The sequence below is a fragment of the Salvelinus namaycush genome, chromosome 30 (assembly GCF_016432855.1).
Source record: "Salvelinus namaycush isolate Seneca chromosome 30, SaNama_1.0, whole genome shotgun sequence".
Taxonomy (NCBI): domain Eukaryota; kingdom Metazoa; phylum Chordata; class Actinopteri; order Salmoniformes; family Salmonidae; genus Salvelinus; species Salvelinus namaycush.
The window spans coordinates 3,328,384-3,339,868 of record NC_052336.1 but is presented as its reverse complement, the minus strand read 5'-3'; the positions used below and the strand labels follow the sequence as shown (position 1 = coordinate 3,339,868).

The 11,485-nt window shown below is 43.5% G+C and overlaps 1 pseudogene; it reads left to right on the top strand.

The window, feature by feature from the left end:
* The first annotated feature begins 3,831 nt into the window (after window positions 1-3,831).
* LOC120024770 lies at window positions 3,832-10,453 on the top strand (annotated as a pseudogene).
* The last annotated feature ends 1,032 nt before the right edge of the window (window positions 10,454-11,485 follow it).

Sequence of the window (11,485 nt, the reverse complement as noted above, 5' to 3'; positions counted from 1 at the left end):
CACACAGTCTCCTTCTACTCCCCAACAGCCTGTTCTAGGCAACATACACACTGAGCTAAAGGCTAGAGTTGCCGCTTCAAGGAGCGGGACATTATTAATCCAGATGCTTATAAGAACGTCCTCCGACAACACATCAAACAGGCAAAGCTTCAATACAGGACTAAGATTGAATCCTACTACACCGGCTCTGACACTTGTCGGATGTGGCATGGCTTGCAAACTATCACGGATTACAAAGGGAAACCCAGCCGCGAGCTGCTCAGTGACGCGAGACCACCAGACGAGCTAAATGCCTTCTATGCTCGCTTCGAGGCAAGCAACACTGAACCATGCATGAGAGCACCAGCTGTTCCAGGCGACTGTATGATCACGCTCTCCAAAGCCGATGTGAGTAAGACCTTTAAACAGGTTAACATTCACAAGGCCGCAGGGCCAGACAGATTACCAGGATGCATACTCAGAGCATGTGCAATCCATCTGGCAGGTGTCTTCACTGACATTTTTAACCTCTCCCTGAGCCAGTGTGTAATACATATATGTTTCAAGCAGACCACCATAGTCCCTGTGCCCAAGAACACCAAAGTAACCTGCCTAAATGACTACCGGCCCGTAGTAGCACTTATATCTGTAGCCATTAAATGCTTTGAAAGGCTGGTCATGGCTCACATCAATACCATCATCCCAGAAACCCTGGACTCAGTCCAATTTGCATACCGCCCCAACAGATCCACAGATTACGCAATCTCTATTGCACTCCACACCGCCCTTTCCCACTTATGTGAGAATGCTGTTCATTGAATACAGCTCAGCATTCAACACCATGGTTCCCTCCAAGCTCATCACTAAACTAAGAACCATGGGACTGAACATCTCCCTCTGCAACTGGATCCTGGACTTCCCAACGGGCTGCCCCCAGGTGGTAAGGATAGGCAACAACACATCTGCCACGCTTACCCTCAACACATGGGCCCCTCAGGGGTGCGTGCTTAGTCCCGTCCTGTACTCCCTGTTCACCCATGACTGCGTGGCCACGCACGACTCCAACACCATCAGTAGGTTTTCTGACGAGGATGAGACAGCCTATATGGAGGTCAGAGACAAAAATCTCTCCCTCAAGGTGAGCAAGACAAAGGAGCTGATCGTGGACTACAGGAAAAGGAGGGCCGAGCACATACCCATTCACATCGACAGGGCTGTAGTGGAGCGGGTCGAGAACTTCAAGTTCCTTGGTGTTCACATTACTAAGAAACTATCATGGTCCAAACACACCAAGACAGTCGTGAAGAGGGCACAACAACTCCTATTCCCCCTCAGGAGACTGAAAAGATTTGGCATGGATTCTCAGATCCTCAAAAAGTTCTACAGCAGCACCATGGAGAGCATCCTGACTGGAAGCATCACATCTTGGTATGGCAACTGCTCGGCAACTGACCGCAAGGCGCTACAGAGGATAGTGGGTACGGCCCAGTACATCACTGGGGCCACGCTTCCTGCCATCCAGGACCTCTATACCAGGCTGTGTCAGAGGCAGGCCCTAAAAATTCTCAAAGACTCCAGCCAACTAAGTCATAGACTGTTCTCTCTGCTACCGCACAACAAAAGGCTCCTTAACAGCTTCTACCCCCCAAGCCTTTATCAAATGTCTACCAGGACTATTTCCATGGACACCCTTATTTTATTACTATTTATTCTTATTTTATGCACTGACTCTCTTGCACAGGCTCCATGTACACTCACTGGACTCTAACCACACACCCACACATACTACACTGACATGCTAACACACACACACCCACACATACTACACTGACATGCTAACACACACACACCCACACATACTACACTGACATGCTAACACACACACACCCACACATACTACACTGACATGCTAACACACACACACCCACACATACTACACTGACATGCTAACACACACACACACACAAATTTACGCCACACACACACACATTCACATTCCTTCACACTCTTCACATACACTACTGCTATGCTCGGTTTATTATCTATGCATAGTCACTTTACCCCCTACCTACATGTACATATTACCTCAATTACCTCTACTAACCCGTACCCCTGCACATTGACTCGGTACCGGTACCCCTTGTATATAGCCTCGTTATTTTTATTTTATTGTGTTACAATTATTTATTTTGTTTATTTAGCCATTTTTTTACTTCATTTTTTAAAACTCTGCGTTGTTGGTTAAGGGCTCGTAAGTAATCATTTCACGGTCTACTCCTGTTGTTTTTGGAGTGTGTGTAAAATATTATTTGATTTGATGTTCAACTTGCATGCATGATTTTTAACATCAACAAGTTTTGAACTGTTGTAAAACACAAAACGTCCTTTTTGCTCAGAGTGTAAAAATAAGATTTGACTCAAATGAACACACATAGAGTATAACGGGTTCCACCTGAGAGTAGGCCATGAGACCACGATGCACTGCAGCGCGTCATGGAAACTTCCTCTCTGTGTGGGCAGGAAGTGGTGTTTTTCTCAGAAACAGGTTTAGGGTGAGGGGTGATGTACAGACATCTGAATGAAAACAACAAAACATCCTCCCTTGCTGATCGGGCCATGCAAATAATGTGACATGTCAGGTCAAAGAGTTCCTCAAAGAGCCTTGAGTCACCATCATATTTTTAGTTTATCTCTATGTGTTGTATTTAAAACATTTTGATATCAATCATTTTCACTCACACTACCAGTTTTTGTTTATTAATTGTTTTCCTTGAGGCCCCCAGTATTTGCCAGATAATGATCATTTTGCGCAAAAAAAACCCAACAAATAGTTAGACAGGCCCACTGGGCAAAAAATGGACAGGCCTGAAATGCCAGTCCACCCTTGTATGTGACATTAATGTATCTGCTTTTTGATATGCATATATATATATATATATATATAATTTTTTTATTTAATATATGAAACTGAAAGTCTATGAACTGAAAGTCCAGTTGCATAGCTGTGATAATAATAATAAATGGGACTTTAAGCGACTTTAAAAAATACAAGGACTGAACAGCAAAGAGTATAAAACAAAACAAGAATAAGACAATGACATTTATAAAAGCTAATTAGCTTGGCTAGGGCTGAGTAAGGGTGAGCTAAGCTGAGGGGAATGTCAGACTGAACAGGCTAGGGCTGAGTAAGGGTGAGCTCAGCTGAGGGGAATGTCAGACTGAACAGGCTAGGGCTGAGTAAGGGTGAGCTCAGCTGAGGGGAATGTCAGACTGAACAGGCTAGGGCTGAGTAAGGGTGAGCTCAGCTGAGGGGAATGTCAGACTGAACAGGCTAGGGCTGAGTAAGGGTGAGCTCAGCTGAGGGGAATGTCAGACTGAACAGGCTAGGGCTGAGTAAGGGTGAGCTAAGCTGAGAGGAATGTCAGACTGAACAGGCTAGGGCTGAGTAAGGGTGAGCTCAGCTGAGGGGAATGTCAGACTGAACAGGCTAGGGCTGAGTAAGGGTGAGCTCAGCTGAGGGGAATGTCATACTGAACAGGCTAGGGCTGAGTAAGGGTGAGCTCAGCTGAAGGGAATGTCAGACTGAACAGGTGGGGTTTGAGATTGTTTTTGAAAGCGGTGATACAGTCAGAGTTGCAGGTGATTGGGGGGAGAGAGTTCCAGAGTTTGAGGGCCGTGCCACTGAGTGCCCGGTCCCCCATGGTCTTGTGACCCGAAACCTACCAAAACCACAACATTTATCAACAACATTCAAAGCGGGTAAGTCTTCTGTTGTCAGTCTTGTGACAAGGGAAAGGGAGGAGGATCATATTTCTTAACCTTTTCCTCATAGAGGTGACATCTGATTCAGCCATGGCTCTGAGAGCATACATTCTCTCTCTGCTCCACCAGTGTGTCCCTCACCCACTAAGCCCTCCCAGCAACAGGCTTCACAGTGCTGCACCAGCCTGTCTGCTCTAGCCCTGGAGGTGCTCCCGGGTGAGGGATGAGACAACCTGAGGAACATGGACATGGGACGAGTCATGAACTTTAGCTACTGCCAGTGCCAGACCACGGAGGACGGAGTCTACCTCATCCCAGACGAGGTGTTTGTCATCCCCCAGAAGTTAACTGGTGTTGTGACTAGTTCAGAGGTCATCAGTAATTGGCTTGAGCAGCACAGTTCCACATCACAATCCATCAATGTGGGTGTGTCCTTCCTCCCAGGGCTCAATGCTAAGTTCTCCACTGAGAACCAGCGGGTGAAGACCCACCAGGTTCAAGACAGATCTGTCACAAACAGGGCTGTGGCGGTCATGAAATTTCATCAGCCGTAATTGTCAAGTAAATAACTGCCGGTCTCACGGTAACTGACCGTTAATTAACATAAACACATTTAACATCTCCTGGCTTCCACGAATAGCCTTCAAGCCACTGAGGCAGACGTTTGTAACATCTACATTTTATGAACACACATATAAACGGTTCCACCTGAGTCTAATAAATCCATGTAATATAGCCTACACCATCACAATAAATCCATTATTTATTTTAGGCTACAAGTGAAGACAGATACATCGGGGGCGCAACTGTGTGCGTCCTTTATCCAATTCTGAGGCGCAAAATGAAGATGTTGGAAGAACTGTACACATTTACTTTATGTCAGCCAACAAGATGAGTAGGCCTCATGAACAACAAAAGCACTAGTCTATGTCAATCTATTATCCCCCATAGTACAAAAGTTGACCTACTCTATTCTGTGCGATGAATAAATATTCCAAACATAGTCTGGGACAGTTGTGGGATGTGATAGATCCCAAATTAATACAACCACTAGCATCCCAAAAACTTTTTAAGCAATGAGTTTGAAATGTTTTTTTGGAGTTCAGTTCATTTGCATGCCAAATAGGGACTTTGCAATTAATTGCAATTCATCTGATCACTCTTCATAACATTCTGGAGTATATGCAAATTGCCATCATACAAACTGAGGCAGCAGACTTTGTGAAAATGTATATTTGTGTCATTCTCAAAACTTTTGGCCACGACTGTACATATTAGGTAGTCTAGCGGCAGGTACCCCAGTGGCTAAGAGGTTTGTCCAGTAACCGCAAGGTTGCTGGTTTGAATCACTGAGCAGATTATGTGTAAGTTCTGCCAATGTGCCCTTGAACTAGGCACTTAACCCTAATTGCTCTGGATAAGAGCATCTGCAAAAATGTACTATACATACTTGTTCTTTTTGACTTGTACTGCAATATTGAGTGAGCTAGCACACAAGCATTGTGCTACAACTTTTACTGTGTAGGTGACAAATAAAATGTGATTTGATTTGACATCGACTTGCCATCATGTCATTTAAAAATTACATAAACCCTAGACTAGCTCATAATCCACTATAGTTTGGGTTGAAAACTATAATGGTAGACAAATAGAGAAGCCAACACCCATTTGTAGTAGGGGTGGCCAAGCCTGCTGCATAGAGAGCTACTGGGTGTGCAGGTTTCTTCTCCTGCCCTATACACAAACATGAGACTAATAAGCTACTGATACAGTACGTAGAGTCAGCTGTGTTAGACAGAAAAAAAGACTAGAAACAAATAAAATCTATTTAGACATTACAGGCCAGGCTCCACTCAATGAAAACACAAAAAGAATGAAGATGCTTTCTTGCAGTCAAATGACCAAATTGCCCTTTAGTGGCCTCATGGTGTCACGACTTCCGCCGAAGTTGGTCCCTCTCCTTGTTCGGGCGGCGTTCGGCGGTCGACGTCACCGGGTTTCTAGCCGCCAACGATCCACTTTTCATTTTCCATTTGTTTTGTCTTCATTGTACACACCTGGTTTCCATTCCCATAATTATATGTTCCTTATTTAACCCTGGTTCCCCCCATGGTTTTGTGCGTGTTTGTTCGTTGTAACTTGGTCTGTATTTGTGAGCTTGATTATTTTTCCTTCTTGGAATATTTGTTGTTTTGAGTAAAGTTACGTTTATTACTCATCTCTGTGTCCTGCGCCTGACTACGCCTTACCTACTACACCTAGACGCCTTACACATGGCTGGAATATTATACATTTTTCTTATAATTTCATAATTAATAAACATGTATTATTATTTTTAACACCGAAAATTCAGTGTTTCTATGTCAAACGGTCTTCTATGATGTATATAAAGTGTAATATTGGGATGCAAACTCAAAATTGAATAAATGTCAACTGTATATCTGACATGGTCTAGGTGTGTTCTTTTTAAGCCCATAACCATGTGAGTGAGGTGTATACATTTGTTTCAAAGTAGATTTGTTTAAGACTACCAATAACCACTCTGTGTGACCCTGATTTAGGCCACTGCAATAAAAGGTTAAGGTTTCCCTCAAAGGATGATCTTTCTATCGTAGCCTGATACTGTAGAAATTCTCATACTTACTTTATTACTTTAATATTTATTATCTCCATTGACAAGAACATTTGCTCTCTCTTAGCCCATGCCTGTATCCCAAATGAACATAACATTTGACCGTGGTCTGTGGTCAAAAGTTGTGCACTAAATAGGGAATAGGGTGCCTTTTGTGACTCAGTGTCACGCCCTGACCTAAGAGAGCCTTTTAATACCTCTATTTGGTTTGGTCAGGGTGTGATTTGGAGTGGGCATTCTATGTTTTGTTTTCTATTATTTTGTATTTCTATGTTTTGGCCGGGTATGGTTCTTAATCAGGGACAGCTGTCTACCGTTGTCTCTGATTGAGAACCATACTTAGGTAGCCCTTTTTCCCTCCTTTCTTTGTGGGAAGTTGTCTTTGTTCATGGCACATAGCCTTTAGCTTCACGGTATGTTTTGTAGTGTGTATTGTTTTGTTCGGCGTCTTTCTAAATAAAAGAATATGTACGCTCACCACGCTGCACCTTGGTCCTCTTCCTATAACAACCGGGACACTCAGACCATGTCTGCTCTGTATGTTTAAAACACAACATGAGAGAGATAGACATACAGTCCAATACCTGACCATTCTGTTGATGAACTGTGGAGGGGACTCAGCCAAGAAATAGAAAACATTGCTCACCGTGTACAGAAACACGCTACCTCAGAATGCAGATGTTTCTTTATTCCTAACCTGCATTGAATAAAAAGTAAAACGTGTAATAATAAAAGTAATAATAGATACACAATGATTAATGATAACTTGTCTATATACAAGGGGTACCAGTACTAGGTTGATGTGCAGGGGTACGAGGTAATAACTTGGCTATATACAAGAGGTACCAGTACTGAGTTGATGTGCCCCCTGCATAATAGGTAATTGAGGTAGATAGGTACATATAACTAGGAATAAAGGGACAGATAATAAACAGTAGCAGCAGCGTACGTGAGGCGTCAAAAAAATATTGTGCAAAAAGGGTCTTATGGCTTGAGGGTAGAAGCTGTTCAGGGTCCTGTTGGTTCCAGACTTGGTGCATCGGTACCACTTGACATGCAGTAGCAGAGAGAACAACCCCTTTTTTATCAATTTCCGCCTGAATGACGTGCCCAAAGTAAACTGCCTGTTGCTCAGGCCCTGAAGCCAGGATATGCATATAATTGGTACCATTGGAAGGAAAACACTGACGTTTGTAGACATGTTAAAATAATGTAGGAGAATATAACACAATAGATATGGTAGGAGAAAATCCAAAGAAAAACCAACCAGAATATTTTTTGAGAGACCATCCTCTTAGAAAGGCAAGTACAAGGTCATATTGAAAATTAGCTCCCTGGATGCAATTCCTATGGCTTCCACAGGGTGTCAGCAGTTTATGTTCAAGGTTTCAGGCTTGTAACTTCAAAAACCAATACGAAATATCAGTTTTAGTACAGGGACACAGTCTGGAAATTCATGTTTGCGCGTGCCATGAAGACAGGACACACCTGCTACAATCGGTTTCCTATTGAACATACTTCTTTCCGTAAGAAATATTATAGTTTATTTACATCTTAGGGTGTCTGAGGAGTCAATAGAAATGTATTGTATAACAAAGTTTACGTGATTTTCAAAAAAGTAATTGAATATTTAATCGTTATTTGTGAATATATGAAACCTGTGCCGGTGGAAAAATATTTGGATGTGGGGCGCTGTCCTCAAACAATCGCATGGCATGTTTCGCATCGCATGGCATGTAATAGCTACTGTAAATCGGACAGTGCAGTTAGATTAACAAGAATTTAAGCTTTCAGCTGATATAAAACATATGTACCTAAATGTTTAATATCCATAATTTGTATGATTATTTATTTGAATTGCGCGCCCTCCAGTCTCACCGGAAGCTAGCGGGACGCCTATCCCAAACAGGGTGGTGCAGCCAGTCAAGATGCTCTCAATGGTTCAGTTGTAGAACTTTTTGAGGATCTGAGGACCCATGCCAGTCTTCACGACTGAGTTTGTGTGTTTGGACCATGATGGATCCTTAGTGATGTGGACACCAAGGAACTTGAAGCTTTCAACCTGCTCCTGTCAATGTGAATGGGGGTGTGCTCAACTCTCTGTTTCCTGTAGTCCACGATCAGCTCCTTTGTCTTGCTGACGTTGAGGGAGATGTTGTTGTCCTGGCACCACACTGCCAGTTCTCTGACCTGCTCCCTATAGGCTTAATGTCGTGTCGTCGGCGAACTTGATGATGGTGTTGGAGTCGTGGTTGAACAGGAAGTACAGGAGGGCACTAAGCACGCACCCCTGAGGGGCCCGGTGTTAAGGGTCACTGTGGTGAATGTGTTGTTGCCTACCCTCACCCCCTGGGGGCGTCCTGTCAGGAAGTCAAGGATCCAGTTGCAGAGGTAGGTGTTCAGGCCCAGGGTCCTTAGCTTAGTGATGAGCTTAGAGAGCACTATGGTTTTGAACGCTGAACTGTAGTCAATGAACAGCATTCTCACGTAGGTGTTCCTTATGCCCAAGTGGGAAAGAGCAGGAGCAAGTTCTCTGCAACAGAGATTTCATCATCTGTGGATCTGTTGGGGCGGTATACGAATTGGAGTGGGTCCAGGGTGTCTGGGATGATGGTGTTGATGTGAGCCATGACCAGCCTTTAAAATCATTTCATTGCTACATATGCGAGTGCTATGGAGCGAAAGTCATTTAGATAGGTTACCTTGCCATTCTTGGGCACAGGGACTTTGGTGGTCTGCTTGAAACATGTAGGTATTACACACTGGGTTAGGAAGAGTTTGAAAAAGGACACCTAACTCAATAAAGTAAGCAAATATAGTCTGTTTGTGTTTGTGTATGTGTGTGTGTGTGTGTAAGTGCGTGTGTACATGCGTATGTGCTACAATTGTTTGTGCGTGTGTGTGTGGTGTGTGCACACCTGCATCGAGGTTAGTCTATATTTAACCTGTATATTTTCCCAGCTGTTTCCATGGTACTTCATCACAGCTAATGACTGTTGACTCCTATCACCACCTCACTCCATCACAGCACAAGTAGACCAGTGCAGCTAATGTCGGATCTGTTGACGTCAGGTGACAACAACAGCATGAATCATTGATTCATTACAAGAGATCATTCTGGGAATAGACTTTAGAGGGCGGTGAGTTTCTTTGAAAGCTTTGTAGCGAACATTGTATTCTCATACCTCTATTAAAGGCCCAATCCTTAATTTGAAAGGAGGGAAATCCATAACTTTTTCAATTTAACTTGCAAGACAACAAACAGATAGTATGCTCTTCAAATCAATGGTATACTATACATAAATGTTCAAATTACCAAAAATGCCTGTAAATATCACAGATTTCATCTTTAAATAATGACCAAACGTCAGCCTGACTTCACTCTGGATGGCCGCTTTGTCCGCCAGGCTGAGGAGATCGCAGATGCAATAGAAAACAAGGCAGCGTATTTATCTGAGAAGATGGTGCTTGGCTATGGCAACCGTGTGATAACCAGCATCGATGCAGGTGCCTCCTTAGAGCAAGAGGACTATCTCAGTGCCAATTACGTGTCCACGACAGACAAGTTCTCTGTCAAGGCATTGGCAGGTCTAAACTTCTTTGATAAACTCAAGTTTGACATTGGCAGCAAGGGTGCACAAGAGACATCTGACTCACTCAGTTATCAGGGCAACATCACCTACTTCATGGTGGGGCACCCTTCTACCTGGGCATCACTCTGCAGAAATAGCAGGAGAGCACCATGAACAGCCTGGTACTGCACTACTTCCTCAACCGGTTGACCTTGCCTGATCCTCCTGAACCAACTGTAGGCAAACTGTCCCTGTTTGTGAGTGAAGCCATACATCGCCATTATACCATCAACACCCGCCCGGCTGCGTCAACACAAACTCCACGAACTTCAACTTCCAAGCCAATGTGGAAGACAACTGCTGCAAGGGTCCAGCCACCAACCTCACCTTTTGTGGCGTGTTTCAGCAGTGCGCCATGCTCGATGCACACCCAATCTGCCAGAACCTGACTCAGACGAACCCCGACACAGGCTCTTACTCATGTCGTGATCCCCACACACCACTGTGATCCCCCCACACACCACTGTTGCGTGGTGAGGTATTAAATCAGTACTATAACAAGATTGAGTGCTACGACATTTGCAATGAGTGTAACTGTATTTTGGGGATGTTTTGCGATAAAAGCTGCGACAGAGTGTGTAGACGTCTTCCATGTCCGTCCGCTCGCATTGACAGCTATTGGTGCTCCACCAATGAGGTGACCCCAGAGCCTCTATAGCCCATCCCTTCTGAACCCTCTGACCAAAACCAAGAGCTGTGTCACAATCGTCTTGAGGATATTGAGTGGACCAAGGCGTAGCGTGTGAAAAATACATGCTCTTTTATTTAGAGACGAGTGAAACACGAAACGAACACTTACAACAAAACTAAACAAAACAAAACAACAAACGACCGTGAAGCTACAAACGTAAGTGCAATACAAAAAGCTACAAACGTTCTACATAGACATTTACCCACAAAACCCAATGCCTATGGCTGCCTTAAATATGGCTCTCAATCAGAGACAATGAACCACAGCTGCCTCTAATTGAGAACCAATCTAGGCAGCCATAGACATACAAACACCTAGACAAGACACTGACCCAATTAACATACACACCCCTAGACAATCCAAAAACACATACATTCCCCATGTCACACCCTGACCTAACTAAAATAATAAGGAAAACAAAGAATACTAAGGCCAGGGCGTGACAAGCTGTCCCCCGAACTACTTGCAGATTCATTTTCTGTCCAACGGCCTGATTATCTGCCTGAGCAAAGCACTTTGAGAAGATGACTTTAAATAGAACCATGAGTAAAACTGTATGAAACTTTATGCTGAAGTGCTGAAATTCCCACAAAAGAAAGTTGTTTAATGTTCTCTGAACTATTTTACAACATTCCCGATGTCAAACCAGTTGGACAATGTTTCTAGGACATTACCAAAAATGTAATTAAATGTAACCATGTGTGAACTTTTAGGAAAGGTTATGTTGAAGTAACGAAAAATCAAGAAAATATAGATTTTTTTATGTTCCTTAAATGTGCTGAGAATGTT